Genomic DNA, 8297 nt, shown 5'->3' with positions numbered 1-8297 from the left:
ATTCACGGAATAAAACAAAATAACACACTTGAATCCATGTTCTTATGTTTAATAAGAACTCGCAAAGTCCAAAATATATTTTTAAAGAATATTTAATCGAAAAAATTGGGTAGATAAATTATATGAACAAATTTAATAAATGTAAACAAAGTTTGAATCCTGGGGACCTTACGTCAAGTGACGAATTGTCAAAATGCATTAGAGTCCACCACCTTATATTTTTAAATCGACCTTGAGCACGACACATGCAACAACATGTCGGAAAACGTCAAATGCCTCGTAACCTGCAAGGCCGAGCAGACAATTTCCCGAAAGCAGCATCCGGTGCTTGATTTACACGAAGGCATCTGCAGCGCCCGCAAACGTGCCGAACACGGGCGAGTGTCAAACTGCAGGCAACAGTCGCGCTCTGTCAATTACCCGGTTTCGTACCCACATGTTTTCCTATTTCTAACTCAAGTAATGGCAATGCCCGGCCAGCATCACGATAAGATCGAATTTTTGGAACAAAGTGGCTTTTCGCGAAACAAGAGACCATAAACCGATGCCGCAGTGGGTAAGAGATAATTGCTTCATCGTAATTAGCGTATGATCGATGAGCTAATGGTGGGTTCCATTGCAAGACGCAAAGCTAGTAAAGTTGTACCGATGAGACTTCGGCTGCAAAATGGCTTTCTGTGGATAAAACGCGGCGTGTTTGATGTTATTTCCAACCTAATATAGAATTATTTTTTCCACTCTGCGATTCCACAGCGCAACATAAAGCACAGTACAGATGGCAAGCAACATGCAAGTAAAAGACTGCATGCTGTGCCGTGACGAAATGGTTGAATCCACCGATAAAGCGATCTTAGCGTTAGGTAAACTCACGATGCGTTTTGGCAAAACAGTTTTGATATCCTACATTACGATATTTCCGTATTTCCAGTACAAGAGGCCACGCAATATTTTCATCCGGTTGATCTCTATTTGATTCAGGATGATAATGATGTCTCATAACATAATGAATGAAGGTAAGTTATGAATTCATAATTCAATGTTATTGCACTAACAACATTCGTTGTTGCAATATGGATGAGTTACTTAATGTACAATTGCTTGCTTCTTCAACCGATGGTTTGTTAACCTGTGGGGAATTTTAGTTATCTGATAGCAACAAAGCACAAAACGTTTGACTTACAATAAAGTATGCAAAGGAAAACAATAATTGATTGTATTTTATGTTTTTGATTTTCCAGGAATAGCAATCTGATTTCTGATGGCTTACGAGCTTCAAGAAATGCATAAACGCATTTTCATCGAAGGTGAGTCACGAATTCAATGATATTGCACTAACAAGATTCGTTGTTGCTATATGATGAGTTACTTATTGTACAATTGCTTGAATTTCTTCAACCGATGGTTTGTTAAGCTGTGGGGAATTTTTGTTCTCTGATAGCAACAAAGCACAAATCATTTGACTTACATTTAAGTATGCAAAGGAAAACAATAATTGATTGTATTTTATGTTTTTGATTTTACAGTACTGGCAATCTGATTTCTGATGTCTTACGAGCTTCAAGATATGCATAAACGCATTTTCATCGAAGGTGAGTCACGAATTCAATGATATTGCACTAACAAGATTCGTTGTTGCTATATGATGAGTTACTTATTGTACAATTGCTTGAATTTCTTCAACCGATGGTTTGTTAAGCTGTGGGGAATTTTTGTTCTCTGATAGCAACAAAGCACAAATCATTTGACTTACATTTAAGTATGCAAAGGAAAACAATAATTGATTGTATTTTAAGTTTTTGATTTTACAGTACTGGCAATCTGATTTCTGATGTCTTACGAGCTTCAAGATATGCATAAACGCATTTTCATCGAAGGTGAGTCACGAATTCAATGATATTGCACTAACAAGATTCGTTGTTGCTATATGATGAGTTACTTATTGTACAATTGCTTGAATTTCTTCAACCGATGGTGTATTAACCAGTGGGGAATTTTTGTTCTCTGATAGCAACAAAGCACAAATCATTTGATATACAATTTTGTATGCAATGGAAAACAATAACTGATTGTATTTTATGTTTTTCAATTTACAGGATTGGCAATCTGATTTCTGATGTCGTCTCATGAGCTTCATGAAATGCATCAATATGTTTTCATCGAAGGTAAGTCGCAAATTCAATGCTATTTATCTAAAAAAGATTCGTTGTTGCTATATGATGAGTTACTTATTGTACAATTGCTTGAATTTCTTCAACCGATGGTGTATTAACCAGTGGGGAATTTTTGTTCTCTGATAGCAACAAAGCACAAATCATTTGATATACAATTTTGTATGCAATGGAAAACAATAACTGATTGTATTTTATGTTTTTGAATTTACAGGATTGGCAATCTGATTTCTGATGTCGTCTCATGAGCTTCATGAAATGCATCAATATGTTTTCATCGAAGGTAAGTCGCAAATTCAATGCTATTTATCTAAAAAAGATTCGTTGTTGCTATATGATGAGTTACTTATTGTACAATTGCTTGAATTTCTTCAACCGATGGTGTATTAACCAGTGGGGAATTTTTGTTCTCTGATAGCAACAAAGCACAAATCATTTGACATACAATTAAGTATGCAAAGGAAAACAATAATTGATTGTATTTTATGTTTTTGATTTTCCACGAATAGCAATCTGATTTCTGATGGCTTACGAGCTTCAAGAAATGCATAAACGCATTTTCATCGAAGGTGAGTCACGAATTCAATGATATTGCACTAACAAGATTCGTTGTTGCTATATGATGAGTTACTTATTGTACAATTGCTTGAATTTCTTCAACCGATGGTTTGTTAACTTGTGAGGAATTTTTGTTCTCTGATAGCAACAAAGCACAAATCATTTGATATACAATTTTGTATGCAATGGAAAACAATAACTGATTGTATTTTATGTTTTTGAATTTACAGGATTGGCAATCTGATTTCTGATGTCGTCTCATGAGCTTCATGAAATGCATCAATATGTTTTCATCGAAGGTAAGTCGCAAATTCAATGCTATTTATCTAAAAAAGATTCGTTGTTGCTATATGATGAGTTACTTATTGTACAATTGCTTGAATTTCTTCAACCGATGGTGTATTAACCAGTGGGGAATTTTTGATCTCTGATAGCAACAAAGCACAAATCATTTGACTTACAATTAAGTATGCAAAGGAAAACAATAATTGATTGTTTTTTATGTTTTTGATTTTACAGAACTGGCAATCTGATTTCTGATGTCTTACGAGCTTCAAGAAATGCATAAACGCATTTTCATCGAAGGTGAGTCACGAATTCAATGATATTGCACTAACAAGATTCGTTGTTGCTATATGATGAGTTACTTATTGTACAATTGCTTGAATTTCTTCAACCGATGGTTTGTTAACTTGTGAGGAATTTTTGTTCTCTGATAGCAACAAAGCACAAATCATTTGATATACAATTTTGTATGCAATGGAAAACAATAACTGATTGTATTTTATGTTTTTGAATTTACAGGATTGGCAATCTGATTTCTGATGTCTTACGAGCTTAAAGATATGCATAAACGCATTTTCATCGAAGGTGAGTCACGAATTCAATGATATTGCACTAACAAGATTCGTTGTTGCTATATGATGAGTTACTTATTGTACAATTGCTTGAATTTCTTCAACCGATGGTTTGTTAAGCTGTGGGGAATTTTTGTTCTCTGATAGCAACAAAGCACAAATCATTTGACTTACATTTAAGTATGCAAAGGAAAACAATAATTGATTGTATTTTATGTTTTTGATTTTACAGTACTGGCAATCTGATTTCTGATGTCTTACGAGCTTCAAGATATGCATAAACGCATTTTCATCGAAGGTGAGTCACGAATTCAATGATATTGCACTAACAAGATTCGTTGTTGCTATATGATGAGTTACTTATTGTACAATTGCTTGAATTTCTTCAACCGATGGTTTGTTAAGCTGTGGGGAATTTTTGTTCTCTGATAGCAACAAAGCACAAATCATTTGACTTACATTTAAGTATGCAAAGGAAAACAATAATTGATTGTATTTTATGTTTTTGATTTTACAGTACTGGCAATCTGATTTCTGATGTCTTACGAGCTTCAAGATATGCATAAACGCATTTTCATCGAAGGTGAGTCACGAATTCAATGATATTGCACTAACAAGATTCGTTGTTGCTATATGATGAGTTACTTATTGTACAATTGCTTGAATTTCTTCAACCGATGGTGTATTAACCAGTGGGGAATTTTTGTTCTCTGATAGCAACAAAGCACAAATCATTTGACTTACATTTAAGTATGCAAAGGAAAACAATAATTGATTGTATTTTATGTTTTTGATTTTCCAGGAATAGCAATCTGATTTCTGATGGCTTACGAGCTTCAAGAAATGCATAAACGCATTTTCATCGAAGGTGAGTCACGAATTCAATGATATTGCACTAACAAGATTCGTTGTTGCTATATGATGAGTTACTTATTGTACAATTGCTTGAATTTCTTCAACCGATGGTTTGTTAACTTGTGAGGAATTTTTGTTCTCTGATAGCAACAAAGCACAAATCATTTGATATACAATTTTGTATGCAATGGAAAACAATAACTGATTGTATTTTATGTTTTTGAATTTACAGGATTGGCAATCTGATTTCTGATGTCGTCTCATGAGCTTCATGAAATGCATCAATATGTTTTCATCGAAGGTAAGTCGCAAATTCAATGCTATTTATCTAAAAAAGATTCGTTGTTGCTATATGATGAGTTACTTATTGTACAATTGCTTGAATTTCTTCAACCGATGGTTTGTTAACTTGTGAGGAATTTTTGTTCTCTGATAGCAACAAAGCACAAATCATTTGATATACAATTTTGTATGCAATGGAAAACAATAACTGATTGTATTTTATGTTTTTGAATTTACAGGATTGGCAATCTGATTTCTGATGTCTTACGAGCTTAAAGATATGCATAAACGCATTTTCATCGAAGGTGAGTCACGAATTCAATGATATTGCACTAACAAGATTCGTTGTTGCTATATGATGAGTTACTTATTGTACAATTGCTTGAATTTCTTCAACCGATGGTTTGTTAAGCTGTGGGGAATTTTTGTTCTCTGATAGCAACAAAGCACAAATCATTTGACTTACATTTAAGTATGCAAAGGAAAACAATAATTGATTGTATTTTATGTTTTTGATTTTACAGTACTGGCAATCTGATTTCTGATGTCTTACGAGCTTCAAGAAATGCATAAACGCATTTTCATCGAAGGTGAGTCACGAATTCAATGATATTGCACTAACAAGATTCGTTGTTGCTATATGATGAGTTACTTATTGTACAATTGCTTGAATTTCTTCAACCGATGGTTTGTTAAGCTGTGGGGAATTTTTGTTCTCTGATAGCAACAAAGCACAAATCATTTGACTTACATTTAAGTATGCAAAGGAAAACAATAATTGATTGTATTTTATGTTTTTGATTTTACAGTACTGGCAATCTGATTTCTGATGTCTTACGAGCTTCAAGATATGCATAAACGCATTTTCATCGAAGGTGAGTCACGAATTCAATGATATTGCACTAACAAGATTCGTTGTTGCTATATGATGAGTTACTTATTGTACAATTGCTTGAATTTCTTCAACCGATGGTGTATTAACCAGTGGGGAATTTTTGTTCTCTGATAGCAACAAAGCACAAATCATTTGACTTACATTTAAGTATGCAAAGGAAAACAATAATTGATTGTATTTTATGTTTTTGATTTTCCAGGAATAGCAATCTGATTTCTGATGGCTTACGAGCTTCAAGAAATGCATAAACGCATTTTCATCGAAGGTGAGTCACGAATTCAATGATATTGCACTAACAAGATTCGTTGTTGCTATATGATGAGTTACTTATTGTACAATTGCTTGAATTTCTTCAACCGATGGTTTGTTAACTTGTGAGGAATTTTTGTTCTCTGATAGCAACAAAGCACAAATCATTTGATATACAATTTTGTATGCAATGGAAAACAATAACTGATTGTATTTTATGTTTTTGAATTTACAGGATTGGCAATCTGATTTCTGATGTCGTCTCATGAGCTTCATGAAATGCATCAATATGTTTTCATCGAAGGTAAGTCGCAAATTCAATGCTATTTATCTAAAAAAGATTCGTTGTTGCTATATGATGAGTTACTTATTGTACAATTGCTTGAATTTCTTCAACCGATGGTGTATTAACCAGTGGGGAATTTTTGATCTCTGATAGCAACAAAGCACAAATCATTTGACTTACAATTAAGTATGCAAAGGAAAACAATAATTGATTGTTTTTTATGTTTTTGATTTTACAGAACTGGCAATCTGATTTCTGATGTCTTACGAGCTTCAAGAAATGCATAAACGCATTTTCATCGAAGGTGAGTCACGAATTCAATGATATTGCACTAACAAGATTCGTTGTTGCTATATGATGAGTTACTTATTGTACAATTGCTTGAATTTCTTCAACCGATGGTTTGTTAACTTGTGAGGAATTTTTGTTCTCTGATAGCAACAAAGCACAAATCATTTGATATACAATTTTGTATGCAATGGAAAACAATAACTGATTGTATTTTATGTTTTTCAATTTACAGGATTGGCAATCTGATTTCTGATGTCGTCTCATGAGCTTCATGAAATGCATCAATATGTTTTCATCGAAGGTAAGTCGCAAATTCAATGCTATTTATCTAAAAAAGATTCATTGTTGCTATATGATGAGTTACTTATTGTACAATTGCTTGAATTTCTTCAACCGATGGTGTATTAACCAATGGGGAATTTTTGTTCTCTGATAGCAACAAAGCACAAATCATTTGACTTACAATTTAGTATGCAAAGGAAAACCCAAATTGATTTTTTAACAGGATTGGCAATTTGATTCCTGATGTCGTCTTACAAGCTTCAATATGTTAGCATTCATATGTTTTCATCAAAGGTAAATCACGAATTCAATGATATTGCACTAACAAGATTCGTTGTTGCTATACGATGAGTTACTTATTGTACTATTGCTTGAATTTCTTCAACCGATAGTTTGTTAACCTGTAAGGAATTTTGGTTCACTGATGGTAACAAACAATAATGCAAAGCAAAACAATAATTAATTTTATTTTATGTTTGACGAACTGGTGATTGCATGAAAAAAAAATCCAAGAGGAAGATTTATTCTTTAACTGCAACAAACCATTTAAAATGTTCACTTTAAATATGGTGTGTGTCTTTTCGTACAGTAATATTATGTATTTTCTTTTTTCTTTTTTCATGATATCCCTACTTAGATCTTCTGTGGGTCATTGGCACCGGGAAGACCATCCTGTGGATCGTCATAGTCACAGTTGTTACAGCATTGTGGACCGGTTGTCAGCGATACACCTGACAATTCTAAAGACATCATCATCGAATCATGTCACCGCTTTTCACTAATAATGTCTTACCAAACAACTTAAACCCAGATCTTAAATACCACCCGCGTTCAAGTATTTAATTTCATTTAGTTTATTTAATTCGACACAGCAATAGGCTCCCTTGAAAGCAACACATGTACACAGGCTTAGGAAGCAATTGCGGAACATACCGTGTTCATGAAGATAGCAAATGACGGTAGAATAAGGTAGAACGGTTCTAAACAGGCCAAACGTGTGCGACAGTCTTTGATGGCGATTAGATCGCGGGTACAAAGTCTTCTAGTTGGAGCATATAAATTGATTTTGGATAGAAGAAAGGGAAACCCACTACGTTAGTTTAGGACAGGGGTCTCCAAACTTTTCCTCTCGCTGGCCGAATTGCTTCGCAAATAGCTATGTTGAGGGCCATTTGACGTTACCTTTTACTTATGAGCGAATGTTGAAATCTCGTTTTTATACCAAAATACTAACGAAAGTTGTGCAGCTTTGTTCTATTGAATATGACAATTAACTAATCTAGTTTTATGGTAAATATGAATAATTACCAATGAAAAATAAATGAATAAATAAATGAATTAAATCAACTCATATGTTTCGGTTTCTTCAAAAACGGAGTTATTTGGAATTATGCTGTTGGACAAACCTAAAACGATGACAAAACTTTACATTTGATCGACCCGAACGAATCTTCTATATGTGAATTATACTTGAAAGAACTGTACTTGGTGGATCGACATGAAAGTATCCACTTCCTACAATAAGGCAATCGAATCGTAGTTAAAGGTTCCCGTTGCTCTAATGCAACACATGA

General features: G+C 33.7%; 1 long non-coding RNA gene across 50 annotated transcripts; it reads left to right on the top strand.

Annotated features, from left to right (window-relative positions):
* Positions 1-261: 261 nt before the first annotated feature.
* LOC120956418 (uncharacterized) lies at positions 262-8074 on the top strand. 50 transcript variants are annotated; one of them, XR_007452195.1, is made up of 23 exons: positions 262-556; positions 754-860; positions 929-1013; positions 1239-1304; positions 1524-1589; positions 1794-1874; positions 2094-2162; positions 2383-2451; positions 2678-2737; positions 2957-3025; positions 3246-3311; positions 3531-3596; positions 3816-3881; positions 4101-4166; positions 4386-4451; positions 4671-4739; positions 4960-5025; positions 5245-5310; positions 5530-5595; positions 5815-5880; positions 6100-6168; positions 6389-6454; positions 7361-8074. It is a non-coding gene; the product is annotated as an uncharacterized LOC120956418 (long non-coding RNA). The 50 variants fall into 50 exon arrangements; XR_007452192.1 differs by lacking the exon at positions 2678-2737 and adding an exon at positions 6674-6742 and having other exon boundaries at positions 263-556; XR_007452214.1 differs by lacking the exon at positions 2383-2451.
* Positions 8075-8297: the final 223 nt, after the last annotated feature.

This window comes from Anopheles coluzzii, chromosome X (genome assembly GCF_943734685.1).
Source record: "Anopheles coluzzii chromosome X, AcolN3, whole genome shotgun sequence".
Taxonomy (NCBI): Eukaryota; Metazoa; Arthropoda; class Insecta; order Diptera; family Culicidae; genus Anopheles; species Anopheles coluzzii.
Note: the sequence above shows the minus strand (reverse complement) of the source record. Positions and strands in the feature narration are given on the sequence as shown.